The sequence below is a fragment of the Catharus ustulatus genome, chromosome 18, assembly GCF_009819885.2.
Source record: "Catharus ustulatus isolate bCatUst1 chromosome 18, bCatUst1.pri.v2, whole genome shotgun sequence".
Lineage (NCBI taxonomy): Eukaryota > Metazoa > Chordata > Aves > Passeriformes > Turdidae > Catharus > Catharus ustulatus.
This window is the reverse complement of record NC_046238.1, coordinates 7,866,509-7,881,271: the sequence shown is the minus strand read 5'-3', so window position 1 is coordinate 7,881,271 and position 14,763 is coordinate 7,866,509.

The following is a 14,763-nucleotide window of genomic DNA, read 5'->3' as shown; positions in this document are numbered from 1 at the left end:
GGGAAGACAGTGCTCTTAGTTGCTCTTAAAAACTTGTAAATGGGTTGAATCTGATTTTTATATGGTTTTAGAACTTCCACAAAACACTTGGGGTTTTTCCTTTCACAGATCTTTCCAAAATACAGAAATCTGTACTGTTGCTGTTAGGGCTTTTGCCTATTTTGAGCCAATTGTGGGACCTCTGCACAGTGAGAGTCAGTCTGCACAACCCCCAGAATGAATGCTGAGAGGTACTGAAGGATGGGTGTGCTTTTTGTTGTGTCAGTTCGAGCAGCTGTAGACCTGAGGAGCACTCTGAGCACAGCATCCCTCTGTTCATTCTGCTTTTGCTGAGAGGAACTCCTGTAGCTCCTCTGATCAGATTATTGGTCTTGTCAGTGATTTGATCCCTCTGGACTGCCTGAGGCTCAGAATGAAGTCATTCAGTGCGCAGTTATGTGGCATCTTCAGTAATCCATCATTTAATCTCACAAAGGGATAGGGTTGTTCTTCATGCAAGATCAAATATATTATTTCCATCTTGAGAAAATGGAAGATAGCCAGCTACCCTTTTTCTTATTCAAGTGTTGTCTTAAGGCCATGAAATAAGGATCTTTCCAGATCTGAAAAAAACCCCAAAGCCTGGGGATGTCATTTTATGTGAGATGCATGGTCTTCATTGCATAAAAACCTACATTTTGACAGGATATAATTGAAGTAATAAAGATCCAAATAACAAGTATCTTTTGGATTTGAGATGTTCATAGTAACATCCCATTATATTTTGGGGTATCAGAGGGACTATAAAAACACCAACTGTCAGGCAACTGGGTTACCAGAATAGTTTTGGCAATGTCAACTCCTGTGTTCTGTCTTAGCAGCTGGAAAACCCTAGGATGTCTGACTTCCACAAAGACAAGGATGGGCAGGTGCCTCATCTAAAGCTTGAGAACCTTCCATGAGATGTCTCTTTGCCCCAGTTAAATTTCAGTAACTGAGCAGTGGTGTAGTTTAGGGTTCTCCCCCATGCCCCAAGCACTGCAGTTGTGACTGGGGACAGCAGTAGGTCTGTACTGCCAGAGTCCAGGTAGCCTGAACTGGAAAAGAGCCATAATTAGAGCTGAGCTTATCCTCTGCACAGGGCTCCAGCTGGGTCACTGCCCATGTGAGGTTCTTTCCACTTTTGTCTCTTCCTCTGCTCCCTGCCCTTGGCTCTGCCCCAGATGGGTCTGAGCAGGGAGTGAGCACCTGTGCTGCCACTGGCACTCACCTCCAGCAGGCACAGCAGCTGTGGATTAACTGAGGCTGGACAAAGTAGTTTCTGGCTGTGAAGCAGCTCTGCTGAGCCATGGCATTGATGAGCATTAACTGTTTCTCCTCTAGCAGAAGCTGAGCTGTTCTCAGGGTTTGGCTCATTCATTTCTATAGTATTGCTGGGTAAGATGTAAGCTGAGGTGCTCTGTCATCCTGGTAGCTGTTTAATCTATGCTAACCTGATTGCCTGAAGATTTTACTTAGTAAAGATTACTCTAGAAAGCAGACAATACAGGTTTTTCAGTTTTAAATGAATTAAAGAGTAGATTTTTCATTATCTGATTTCTGTATTTTAATAAAAAGCATAGCTTAACTTTCTTGCCCAAAAAGACTTTAGTGATTTCTAGTTTAAGCAAAAACAATGACAGGGCTAAACCAGCCCTTTATTCAAAACAGAGTTTGCATCCAGACATTAAAACATGTACATGTATGCAAAGTCCATTCTGGCATGGCCTGTACCTGCAGGAAGGATTGTGAATGTTATTTAATTATCAGAACATCTTTTTGACATGATTAGCTATGATCATCCTCTTTCTTTTACACCTGACAGAAGTTAAATTAGATTTACAACATAAGCAAAATCTTCCAGTTTGGGACCTGGAGCCGATGACAGAGCAGCAATGCTCTATTGGGCATCTGAAATGTTTTTCTTATATTTCAAATGTTGCAGAGTTAAAACTCCAGTGGATTAAACTGCCTTATTATGATAAAAGTTTTGGGATTTTTTTTTTAGCTGCTGGTTGAGTGGCAGTAATGCTTGGCATTAGTGTTTGAATTGTGAGTTGAGGTATTTATCCATTTAAAGGTGAAATCATATAAGCTGCAAAAACTATTATTCAAAATGTTTCAGCACAGGGTCATGTAAAACCACTCCCACAGAGGTGTAACACTAAAAGGACAAAAAGAAAAACCAAACCCCAACTGCAGGAGCTCTGTGCATTGCCTGTGCAAACAAACTTTTTTCCAAAACTTTCTTTAAAAGCCCACTCGAAGTCCGGAATCTTGTGACAGGGAGCAGGGCTGCCAAGGGCCAGAACAGCTTGTTTTGCAATTGGGCCCTGGGGAAATTGCTACATCTGGGGGCTGGGTTGAAGCTGTAAAGCACGTGCTTTTGAGGACTGGGGGGGCTTTCCTAAACAAATATATTTCCTAAATGAATATTAATAGATTCTCTACCATGCGCAGGGGAAACCTGCTGATGTTATCACGGTAAACCTTTATTTTGTTAAACTGGAACTGCTAAACACTGTGAAACCACTTAGAGGGGCACGTGCTGAGTGCCATAAAGCTGGTGTGTGAGAGGTATGTGGGGCACTGGGACAGGAGAGTGAGGACTGACCGCTGCGTGCTGCGAGGGTGGCTCTGCCCAGGAAAGAGCTGGATCGGTGCAGCTCTGACAGCCTGCCCTGCACACCGAGCACAAGTGCAAATGTGTGGAAAAAGGTGACATTTTGTGACACGTCAGGCCTCTCCCAAAACTGTCCCTCTCCAGCAGAGAGCAGTTAAATGCTGTGTTAAATGGCAAATGGCACTGCTTTTTGTGTGCCCTGTGGAGAAGGACGTGCCCCTGCCCGAACAGCCTGTGCTGGGCAGCGAGCGGAGCCTCCTGTGCACTGCCCGAGGCCAGGCTGGGCCGGCAACCCACAGCTCCAGCAGCTGCTCCTTGGGGCAAGAGGCTCTTTCTGGCCATAATCTCCTTAGAGATGAATTTATCAGCTCTTTCCCACTGGTGGTCAAACAAGCACTATTGACTGGCTGGCACACTCCACTTTGTTACCAGCTATAACTGATAAGATTGAAAATCTGCTTCTGCTTGTCCACTTAAATTATCTTCCCTTCCTCTTTTACCTTCCTCCTTCCTCAATTCCCCACTTTTTTATGATACCCATAACAGACCAAAGTCTGCAGAATTTTGCTTTTTCATTGTTCCTCTTCTTTCCCCCACAGAATGTGTTGCCCAAGGGACAGCAATGATTTGGGGTCAGGCATGAGACAGATATTTCATGGTTTGATCTAGAGCCAAACCAACCCGAGGGAGCCCTGTGCTCCCACCCTGCCTGCCTGGGTGTGCTGGGAGCCAGCATGGCCAGTCCCTAAACCTCAAGGGCAGAGGACAAGGTGCTGCTCTTTGCTCCTAAACTATCGCTGCTTTACTGATTAAGCTCCTGCAGCAAGGTTTTGGCCTAAATATAATTTCTTTGGCATGATAATCAACAACAAATGAGCATGTATGAGCTGCAGACCCAAGCCTCCCAGCAATACAGTGCTTTACTGCCCCTGCTCCTCCTGCTCCCAAGCTGATTAAGATAATGGATTTTTATTTAACAGTGCTCTTTCCCTCTTCATCCCTCTCTTCTGCAATGAAAAGTTTCTCACAGCATCAAGGCTGGAAACACAAATAAATGCCCTTTAATTACCTACTCATAATATACAAAAACAAAACCTTTCTCACGTCATTCTTTCAATGTTTACTAAAACAGAGACCTTGCTCTGGCAGATCTCTCCTTTACTGGCCAAAACTCACACTGAAGGTTAACAGCTCCTGAAGTTAATGATTATCTTGCCTTGTTTGTTCAGTATTTCAGAGCTAAAACATGTAAATATGCCTCCCCCTATTAGCAGAGACAAATGTTTCTCCCTGGCCTGGCCTCCTGGGTCACCCAGAAGTGTCAGCTCCCCCAGAACACAGCCAGGATAAGGCTGTCCCTCTGGTGCTGTGATTACGCAGAGCCTGCTATGAAAACCCCCTCTCAAAATAGCAATTTCTAATCTCCCCTGAGGCCATTAATCAGGTTTCTAATCCAGCAAAGCTGTCCGTACTGTACAGGCTGTGATCCCCAGGCCTTTATTAGAAACCCCTCTTGGTCACAGCATTTACTGGGTCAGGGGACTGATTGTCACGTTTGTCTGGGCAGGAATAGCTGCCCATGTGACACAGATCTGTGATAGGGGTTAATGCCAAAACCTGGCTGCACCTTACCTGTGAGTGCTGGACTTACCAAAGGCTCATCTGCATAAAAATACATCCCAACGTCAACTCAAATTTGGTAATTCCTCAAGACTTAGAATAATCTCTGCTTTTCTGGAGACAAATGCAATACCTGGTCCTGTCTGATGTCTGATTGGTTTCAGATCAAAAAGGAGTGTCCTGAAGATGTGTGGCAGTCAAAACTTTCTGGGCAGCTTCACAAGATAAGAGATTTTGCCCAGTATTGACTAAACCCCACTGGGATAACTGCATCTGCTTCTTCTCCACCATTCCCCGGGTGATTCTGTCTCAGAGGACCTGATGTGTTGTGGAGGTGTGGCATGTGACTGATGTGTGTAGCCTCCACACAAGTACGTAACATTTGCAGCAGTAACCGAGATCCTCTGGCAAAAGGCACCGTACAAATGCAAACCCATCACTCACGAAGTGCTGCAGCTGAGTGCGGGCAGGGGGTGTTACCGAGGCAATGGGCTGCGAAACCTCCTCCTGCCACAGGAGCTCTAGAGGCTCCCTGTGCCCCACGGTGATGTTTAGACACTGAGGCCCTGGCTGGAGAGATCCAGCTCCCACAGGGGCTCGGCTGGAGGATGCTGTTGGTGCTGGCTGCCCTGGTGCTCAGCAGTATTTTGACTGCTCATGGAGGGGATGCTGTGGCTGAGCCCCACCTGAGGATTTGCCTTGGTGGTTCCTGGTCCATAGGGCAGTGCTGTGCAGCTCAGTGTCCCTGCCAAGCTAGGAGAGGATGCCAAGGGGCAGGCAGGCAGTGGGGAGCTCAGGCTGATGCTTTCTGTGTCCCAGGGCTTGTTATCCAAAGGTTAATGCAAGTCAGTAGGGAAGAGGTGAGGCTGATATCATGATTCACCCCACACCATGGGTGCTGCTGGCTGAAATCCTGAGCAGTGTAGCCAAGAGAAGAGCCCCCACCTTGCTCAGCCCCCAGTCTGTACTGAGCAGACCCACGGGGGTGTGGAGCCAGCGTGTCCCAGCGCAGGATGCTGTCAGCACAGGGCAGTGACTCATTCTGCCACTCGGGACTCTGGGTGTGGATGTCTCACTCACATCTCGTCTTGGCAGCAGCAGCTTCTCCTGCTCAAGGGCTTTTGCTCCTGCCCAGCATAGCACAGGGTGATGGCCCAACACTCATGGTCCTGGTCCGCTGCTCTGCCTCTGATCACATCAGACCACAAATCTGTATTAAAGATACCTGCCTCAGCCCTTGGTTTCCTAGAAATCCAGCAGCTGGCCTGGCAAGCAGGCACCCAGCCCACAGGGTGGGTTAAATCAGCACAGCAGTGACCATTACACAGAGGTTTGCATGACAAAGTGTTTGCATCTGTGCCAGAGGGTGGGGAGAGTGTTTTTAATCTTTGCTTTTCCCATTTGCATTATGGATGCAAAAGAACATCGAGGTGGGACACACTCTGCACACACAGGTGAGGTGTTGGAGCTGTGTGCAGCTGCTGGAGCCCAGGGGCTCCCTGGCTGCTGGGCATTGTCCAGAGCAGCAGGTGATGGAGCTGGGAGCTCCTGCTGGAAACCAGCCCCAACCCAGGGACATGAGCACTGTGCTGAGCCTGCTTGGTGTTCAGGCTCCTGGTGTTGAAAGGAAAAATTATTTCAGTGCAATGAACATAATGTGAGCTGCAGCTGCAGCAATGGGACATGAGCAGCACGCCCAGCTGTCCTTTCCAGGGGGTGGGAGCCCCCCAAGACTTTTTCCCCCAAGATCAGCCTTTTCCTGATCATGCAGCAGTGCTGCCCCTTGCAGCTTTCCTTTGCATCTTTTGGCTTTGTCCTTTTTTTCCTCCTCTTCTCTCTTTCTTCTTTTTCTCTTTTTTCCTTTTTTTCTCCTTTCCTCTCTTCTCCTTGGCTCTTCCTTTCTGCTGTGCCACAATCAGACCAAGCCTGACAGCCAGGAGTAGTTACTGGCTTTGTGAGCTGCTCATGTCCAGCAATACCACTGCCTGACTAGGCTGGCTGGGACATAATCACTTCCTGAGGGCAGGATTGGTGCCTAGGAGGGAGCTGAGCTGGTTCAAGATGGAACATCCTATCCCTCTGCTCACACAAGCTGTTGTTCTGGCGCCTGTTTGTGAGCATTAACACACCAGCATTTTGCCACTCCAAAATCCCAGGAGTTGTAACAAGAGCCAGGGCTTCACCCAACACTGCCAGTGTGAAGGGCCTCATGGAAACTTCTCTGGTTTCTGCATGTCAGCTCTGAAAACCAAGCTCACCTCTGAGCCAGGCAGCAGGTCCTACACTTGAATTCTGTCCAAGAGATGAGGGCAGCAGCTGGGCTGTGTGAGGATCTCCAGCCCTCACATCACAGATCAGGGAGATCTGCCCTGGGCAGTATCAGTAGAGCAGGTAGTTATCCCTCCTCCTCATTTTTTCCCACTTTCCTCTCTTTTTCCCATGTTTACATGAAGCTGAGCTACACCAATCTCTGATCCCTTCACACACTGGATAGAGAATTGAAAGTTGTTGCCATTCTCCCAGGGAAGTCTCCCTGTGGTCAGCACTGGATGCTGGACTTATTGGATGGGCACAGAGAGAGACCTGAGGACTGTCCCCTGCTCCTCATCCCTCAGCACTCTGCCACCACCTCCAACTGTGTCCCCCTGGTACTGACTCTGAGTGGCTTTGGTTTGCCTCTGCTGTTGCTCCGTGGTGTTGCTCCTTGTTGCTCTGTGGGATTGATTTTAAGGGAAGGTGAAAGTGTGGCAGGGGTGTGGAGGTGGCAGAGCTGGGCCCTGGGCCAAACAAAGCTGAGGTTGGCACTGATCCCTCAACAGAGCAGCCATGCTCTGCGAGTGGGGTGTGTGCAAGCCCCCTCCCTTGGAAAAAACACACGCGTGCTAAAAAACCCAAGAGACCAAGCTCTAGCAACATGTAACTTGTTTTGTTATAGATTAACTGCTCCAGTAGACTCCAGGCACTGTGCTGAGCTGGATATTTAACCTACTCTAGTGACTTATTTTTTTAAGACAGGAACATTACAAATTACATCTACACTTTGACGGAGAGGTCACAATCTGCCAAGATGTTCACCTTGCCGCTGTGCAATTCCAGGAAGGGGGTCAGGAGCAGGGGGATCTGCTTCTAAGCATTCCAACCCCAGGGCTGTGGGACGCAGCCTGGTGTGGGCCTGGGGAGCACCCTGGCCCCCAGACACGTGGGATGGCAGAAGATGAGACCCTTCATCTCAATGCTGGGCAAAAATGCCACATATTGACTGATTAATTCTCCCCTGAGCATCTGCCATCTCCTGGCAGGGCTGCTGGAGGCCCCCTGCCCCCTACCATAGGTCCTTTGCCAGGCCCAGCAGTGCTCCGGGTGGTTTCCTCTCTGGAAAGGGTTCAGGTGCCGCCCAGAGCACGGGAGGGTTTTGCTGACCCCGCAGCCTGTAATCCTACTCCTGGACTTGAGACACCTCTTGGCCCAGTTCCCCGCTCCTCTGTCCCCAGGACAGGCTGTAATCATCTCTTGGCAGGACAGCCCCGACCTGAGCAGTACGGCTCCCAGCAGATTTCCCCAGCCTCGCCAAGTGTTTGCAAAAATACCCAGTGATTTATTCTCGACAGCTCAGCTGAACGAAGAAAAAAACCACATTGCTCTTTACATCTATTCTCGATTTTGTTGTTTTTCCTTGTAACAGAGGTTGCCAATTATAATACAGCAGGAACGGCTCCTGGCCCCAAACCTGACAGTTTTCTACCCTTTTTTTGTGGCAAGTGCCAGTCTGGTTCCTTGCCAGCCCAGTGTCTGCTGTCAGTGTCCGGCAGGGACGTGGGCGGGATCAGTGATAGTACGGGCGAGCCGTGCTCCCTCAGCCCCGGCCTGCGATGGGAATGGCGGGTGACACCCAGCCCTTTGCTGCCACTCACAGTCACTGCGAGGTGACAGCTGACAGCCGCCCCCCACCTCGCCCCCCAAAATAACTGGTTATGGAAATACGGCCAGATGAAATGGAAAACCAACAGAGACAGACAAGGGAGGGAGCACCGACTACACCCCTGCAAGACCGGACCTGGGAAAAGCCGCATGGTGATGGGCAGAGGAGAAACCAGAAACATTGACTTAGCCCTGGCAAGGTGGGGTGGGTGGTGTTACTGGTTTCCTTGTCTGCACTGAGAGTGGGGCTGGCAAGGGAACCGAGCTCTGTGTCCCACCCCACAGACCCAGCAGGGATAAGCATGCTGTTTGCCTGGGAGGGGGAAATACATCAGTCTCTTAAAATGTGACCCTTCAGGTTATTCACTATGTAAATATATGCTCTTAACTAATCAAAGCTGTAAAACTCAGTTGACGTCTTCCTTGTGTCCTTGCCTGCCTTCTCCCAGAGCTCCACAAGGTCTGCAGCCACAAACACGGTGAAAAATGTGCTTATTCAGCTGAGACCCTGGGAGCACTGGGGACCGGGAGACAGCCCAGGACTGACAGATATGGAGCAGGATGGAGAAAGCAGGATCATTGCCTGGGGTGAGGCTGGCATTGCCCAGATCAGGACAGGGAAGGTCCAGCCATGCTCCCACTAGCTGGGATGCTGCAGTGTCCCAGCTGGGCAAATGGACAACACTTCCACTGCTGGACAAAGAAAAGCTGCTTCCCTGTGACTGTTGGAGACTGGGAATCCTGTTCATGGTCAGCCCCTTTCCGAAGCATACCTGCCTCCCACCTGCCCTTCCCAGGGGCGCCATGGGGCTTGACCCCCATTTCCATGTTTCCTGGGGAGAGGTAAGAGGCCTGACCCCAGCATCCCAGCACTGGCACAGCCGAGCCCTCCTCCCGCGCAGGCCCCGGGCTCCCCCTCCCTGCCGCCTCCTGCCGCGGCCTGGCACACAAACCCAGCTGCAGAGCCGGGCTGTGCAACAGCTAAATACTGGGAATCTGGGCGGCTGCCAGGGACTTTGATCCCCAGCCACAAAAACCTCCTCCACAAGCTGCCTTCTTTTGCGAAATAACCTCCTGGGGGGGCTGAGCTGGCGTGTGCTGCCCCTGGGACCTTTGCAGCCCCCAAAAGGGAGTTTGTCTGGTCAGCAGCCTCACCCTGCAGTGGTGCAGTACCAGTGCCAGCGTCTGTGCCAGTGGTGGAGCCGGGCAGACATGTGTGGCACCAAATGCATTTACCTTGGACTGCTCCCAAGCACTGCTGTGCTTCTCCCTGGTACATCTGCACATTCCAGCCTCAGCAAGGCCAGCTGAAAACTTTCCCAGCTGGGAAACCCCAGGCAGAGGGTATGTGCCTACTTTGGCACTCAGCCTCTTCTCCCAGAGGTGCCCAGTGGGGCAGGACAGGCAGTACCGTGGGGCACTGGGATCCTGATCCTGCACTGCAGGCTGAGCAGCTGCTACAGATTCATCAGTTAGATGATAGTGACTGCCTTAAAACTATTTTTTTTTTTTGCAATTTTTTTTTCTTCCCAGGGGTGGTCAGCAGCTACAGCCCACCCTGGCTCATGGTGGGCAATGCTGAGCATCTGGGTACAAGCCTTGGGCTGTGCTGGACATGCAACATCAGCCTGGCCAGGTGTGGCAGGGCCACAGGTGCCTTCTGCTAAAGGGCTCACTGAGCCACTGATAAACAACTTGTTTTTCCCATTTTTGCTGTCTTTCTTCCAATGCCAGCATCATCCAGCATGCTGGTGGAGAGGAGTCTTTTACATTGTTTAAAGGCAAGCATGGAAAATAGAGGGATTTTTAAGTAAATGACACACTGCAGCTTGATCAAATCAAGGCGAAAAAGGATCTGCAAAAACAGGGATGTTTAAAAAGATGGCAGAAGAACATCTGGGGCTTCTCATATCAGGAAGCCTACTATGCAGCAAATAAACCCTATTCCATGGTCCAAAATGCTGCCAGATGTTGATGGACTCCCTTGAGCTGTTGCTGCAAACACCCCAGACTAGCAGATGGACACTGGTTGTGGGGTCACAGCCAGCCCTGCAGTGAGCTGCTTTTATTTCACCGTTCTGCAGTTAAACCCAGATTTTCCCCATCCTCGTCTGTCACTTTTATGAGCATTTCTGCTCCTTTATTTCTAACCGCAGCCTTATCTCTCACACCCATGGACACAATGTGTCAGTGAGACACCTCTGCTTTTCATCCTGGGACTGTGCCTCAATCTGCCACCATGTCCTGACCATCCCCCGGGGCTGAGAAGGTTAGGGTATCAGCCTTTAACACCACTCCAGTGTCACCCAGCTGTGGGTCCCCAAGCCCAGTAATAGCTTGGAGTGTTTTCCTGCCCTGCCAAGTACCCTGAGTGGCTCCCAGTGCCCTCCTCCCACTCTCCCTGCAGTTGGACGCCAGCACACACACTCTTGGGTACACCTGGATTTATGATTTTGCAATCCTGAGCTGACACCCTCCACGTCAAGCGCTTCACCTGCAGCACCCTTCTGGGTCTCCCTGTTTCGGGAGCCTCTGGCAGCTGCAGCTCCTGCAGCTGGGGCCTGGGGCAATTCAGTGTGTTGGTGCTGAGCAGCGCAGATCACTGCTGGGGCTACTGCTGGCAGCCCCTGTGGTGCAGCCATGGCTCAGCAGCGTGGGAGAATTTCCTTTCTTTATGAGCCAGAGTGTTGTACTTTCCTGCCCCCCACAAGGTTCCCATGGATCTGGGTGAAATCAGGGCTTGGCTCCGTGTCAGTCCCTGGGAGTGAAACAGGCCCAGTTCTGGTCCCACGGGAGGGGATGGAGGCAGCAGCAGCAGCACCAGTTCACCCTCCTGCCAGACCAACCTGGGCCTCGGCACCCAGCAGCTCCACAGAGCTGGGCATGGACATGGCACCCAACAGTCTCCAGAGAACTGAACTTTTTTTAACCTCTCAAAATAAATAAAAAGTCCTAACCCCAAACGTTTTTTTAAGGAAACCCAAAGATTAGAAATACTGTAAGCACTGGAGACAAAACACCAAAAATAGCATCCAAAGTTTCCTCCGCGCACTCTCCCTGCAGGCAGCCTGCACTATATTTGTCTTCACTTGCCATTTCTGCTGCAATCAATTTGCAATTGCCGCTGGCAAGGAACCCATCTATTAAAAGCTCAGCTGAGATCTGTGGCGAAGATGTCTCCAATAAAAAAATCTGGCCATTCATTAAAAAAAAACCCAAACAATGTCCTTCTCTGCAGACCTTCCCGTTCCCAACAAAATCCACTAAAACCATCCCTGGTCCTGTTGTCTGGGCTTGGGAGCAGCTGTGGAAGCCCAGAGTGGGTTTCCTTCCACGCAGGGAGGGATTTGCTCTGCAGCTGCTCTGAGGCTTGGAAGCACTTGGTGTTTGCTGCCTGTTATGCCTTATCTCCTCGATTTGCTGCAGGCCACCCTGGGGAGGCGGATTCCTCCCGGGTCAATTGCTTTTATCACAAAAACAAATGTTTTCTATCATCCCTTTCATCCCAGGATGAAAGTGCAGCAAGGAATCACACGCCTTCTCGTGCTGCCTTGGTGGGCTGTGCTGCCGGGTGCTCCTCTCCCCCCACAGAAATGTGGAAGCAGGGACAGGGAAGGCAAAGAGCAGCCTGGAGTGATTCCTGCCTTTGCCTACAAAAACAACCCCATGGGGCTGCCTAAAAAAAAACCCCACAGGATTCCCTAGAGACACACAGCTCCCCCCTCAAGTTCCTGTCCCAAAAGCATCGTGGCCAGTGCTGACACCAAACTGGTTTCTCCCAGAGCCAGGCACTGGCTGGGGGCTGGTCTGACCCCCTCCACTAGTGAACAGGACACTGAGGGAGGCAGGAGGGCAGTTTGAGGAGGCCAAAGGCTCAGAGCCCATGTAGCCAAACACAACAGAGGCTGTGGGGGGATACAATTGCTATCTATAAATAGCGCTGGGAAGCAAACATTAGGGAGGCAAAAAAGCTATTCAAGCTAAAGGACAATGTTGGCACTAAAGCAAATAGATATAATTAGCCATTAATAACTAAAGGCCAAAGATTAGGGAAAGAATCTAATATCAGAAAAGTGAGAGTTGGGAAGGCTTTCCAGGGGGAAGGGCAGAGGAGACCTTGACCACTGTTTAAAACAGGCTGTGGCTATTTTTTAAAAGTCATTGAGTTATGAGCTGTCAAATCCAGCCTCCTGTGATTGCTGATGAGCCTTTTTTTTTCTGTATAAAAGGGGAAATTTGGCCTCTTTGTGATGTCAGGAATGGTAGAGGGGCCTAGGAGGCTGCCCTGATCCCCACTCTGTTTCCTCCTCCCTTGGTCAGATCTATCAATCTCAGCCCATCCTGGAGCCCTCTGTGCCTTCTCTGCCCCTCACAATTCAATGAAGTCCTACAGCTCTCCTCCAAACCAGCCTGAAGAGATGCTTTAACTGCTGAAAGCTCCACAGCAATGCTGGAGGGGGCAAGTGCTGGCCCTGTGCCATGGGCTTGCCCCAGCTTGGGGATGTGGGGCTGGGGAGGTTTTTCTCACCACAGCTGAGGCATCGTGCTGGCCCCAGTGCCACAAGTCCTGTCCCTTCACTATTCCTCCGGAAAAACCGAGACTGGACACCCCCAGGGTGCCTTTTTGGGAACTCTAGCATCCCTGGCCATTGTGGCAGGGCCAGAGATTGGATGATCGGGGGTTGCTCTGCGCTGCCCCAGCAGAAACCTCAGGAAGACTCAGTGATGAGTGACGACGCCTGTTACCTGAGACAGCCACTGCCAGCTGCTGCCACGGCTTTGCTTTCCTTTGCAACCAGGGGAACTGCAGGAGTCATTTTCCCTTGAAGCCCTTGCAGGGAATCAGGTGCCTTTTCTGGAATATACATTTTAGCCAAGGAGCCATTATTGGCTGAGTGTCTGTACGGGTATGGTAGCGACAGAGATGGTTCCTCCTCGGTTGCTATTTCCAGAGGATGAAGTCACCGGGCTGCAGCGCCTGAGCTCCCTGGAGGCTGAGTCAGTGCCGGCCGTGCCGAGGCTCTGAGCGCGGCCCCCACTTCACAGCAGCCCCTCATGGTCGGTGCCCCGGGGCCGAGCGCTTCAGGCACTGAAGCAAAATGGCGTCAGGTCCCAGCCCCACACGGCGGCACCGCAGGGGGCCCTGGCCTCGGCTCTCCCGCCTTCGTCCCGTCACCACCGGCCCTGGCCCGAACAGCTGCGTGCCCCTTATGGGGGAATGTCCCTGCCGGGCCATGGCTCTGGCCCATTCCCCACAGTCCCAGCACAGGCCGGTTACATCCTCCACAAGGCTGAGATAACAAAAGCACTTCCCAAAGAGAGGAAGCGAGGGCTCCCCGGCCGCGCCGCCGCTGTAACCCGGCCGGGCCCGGCGCTGCCGCCCCTTCCTGTGCCGTCTGAGGGCGTTTGTTTGCCTCCTCCAAAACAAACAGTGTGCAAGCTTGGGGGTGTCTCGGCAAATCCCCTTCTCTTGCTTTTAAAATATGCTTCCTGTGCCAGCTTTCCGACATCCTGTTCCCTCCAAAGGGTGCTGGCAATGGGTGGCAGGGGGATCCCAGAAGTGTTTGATACTCAGAACCCAGGTTTATCCGCCAGCTGCTCCTCCACCTGCAGGGCAGCCATGGCCTGTGACACCACCGACAGCTGAGGGCACTCACAGCGCTGCTGGGCTCAGCTGTGCCTTGGAAGGGGCTGGAGTGAAAAGCAGGATTTCCTTGAAGACCTTCAAACACAGTTTGACTTCTCACAGTTTGTGGCCCCACATGAAATGGGAACCACCATGATCAACCATGTGATGCTGAAGCAGAGCAAGTGGTGGGTCTGAACTCCCGGGCTGCAGCCATTCAAACAGGCAGGGAATGGGAAAAATTTAACCAAACAATAGTATTTTTGGCTTTTTTTCTTGGTAAATATGATAACAGAGTTGCAGCTACTTGGCTTGAAAAACTGTTCAGTCTGTGCTGTTTCCCACACAGACAATACTTCGCTCCTTGAGGGGCCAGGCTGAATTCATGCCAGAAAAGGCAGAGGTGAAGAGCTGAGTCCCCCGTGAGCCCCCTCTCTGTGTATGGAAACAATGGGCCCCGGCTGCCAGCCCCACCACACACCACTGCCTTCTCCAGGGTGTTTCGCTCTCTGCTGTGGTGCCAGATCTCAGGAAACAATGAATTTACTGGTCACCCAGTGCCTTTCAGCAGAACAACTCAGGTATGGAGCAGTGCAAAGTACAAGAGTACTGGTGTTATTCTAGTCAAGGCCAGACAAAAGCTTCTTCAGCCCCTGGTTAAAATCCTACTTTTTCTCTCTAAGCACATTTACTGGAAAAGTGACAAAGAATGTAAAAATGTGCTTACAAACAGCACAGTGGTTCCCAGGAGTGAGTTCCTGTAGTAAGGCTGCACAATTCTTGCTGATCCCTCTGGCCATAGCAGGAGCTGGCTGGGTATTCCCTTAACACACCATTTTTGCCAGAGCACAAAGTGATGAAAGCAGAAAAAGGGATTTCAATGCAGTCTCCTTCCTCCCCTTTCCTTGCTCAGGTAATGGAAACCACAACTCACCCTGCAAAGAGCCAGGTTTTGGAA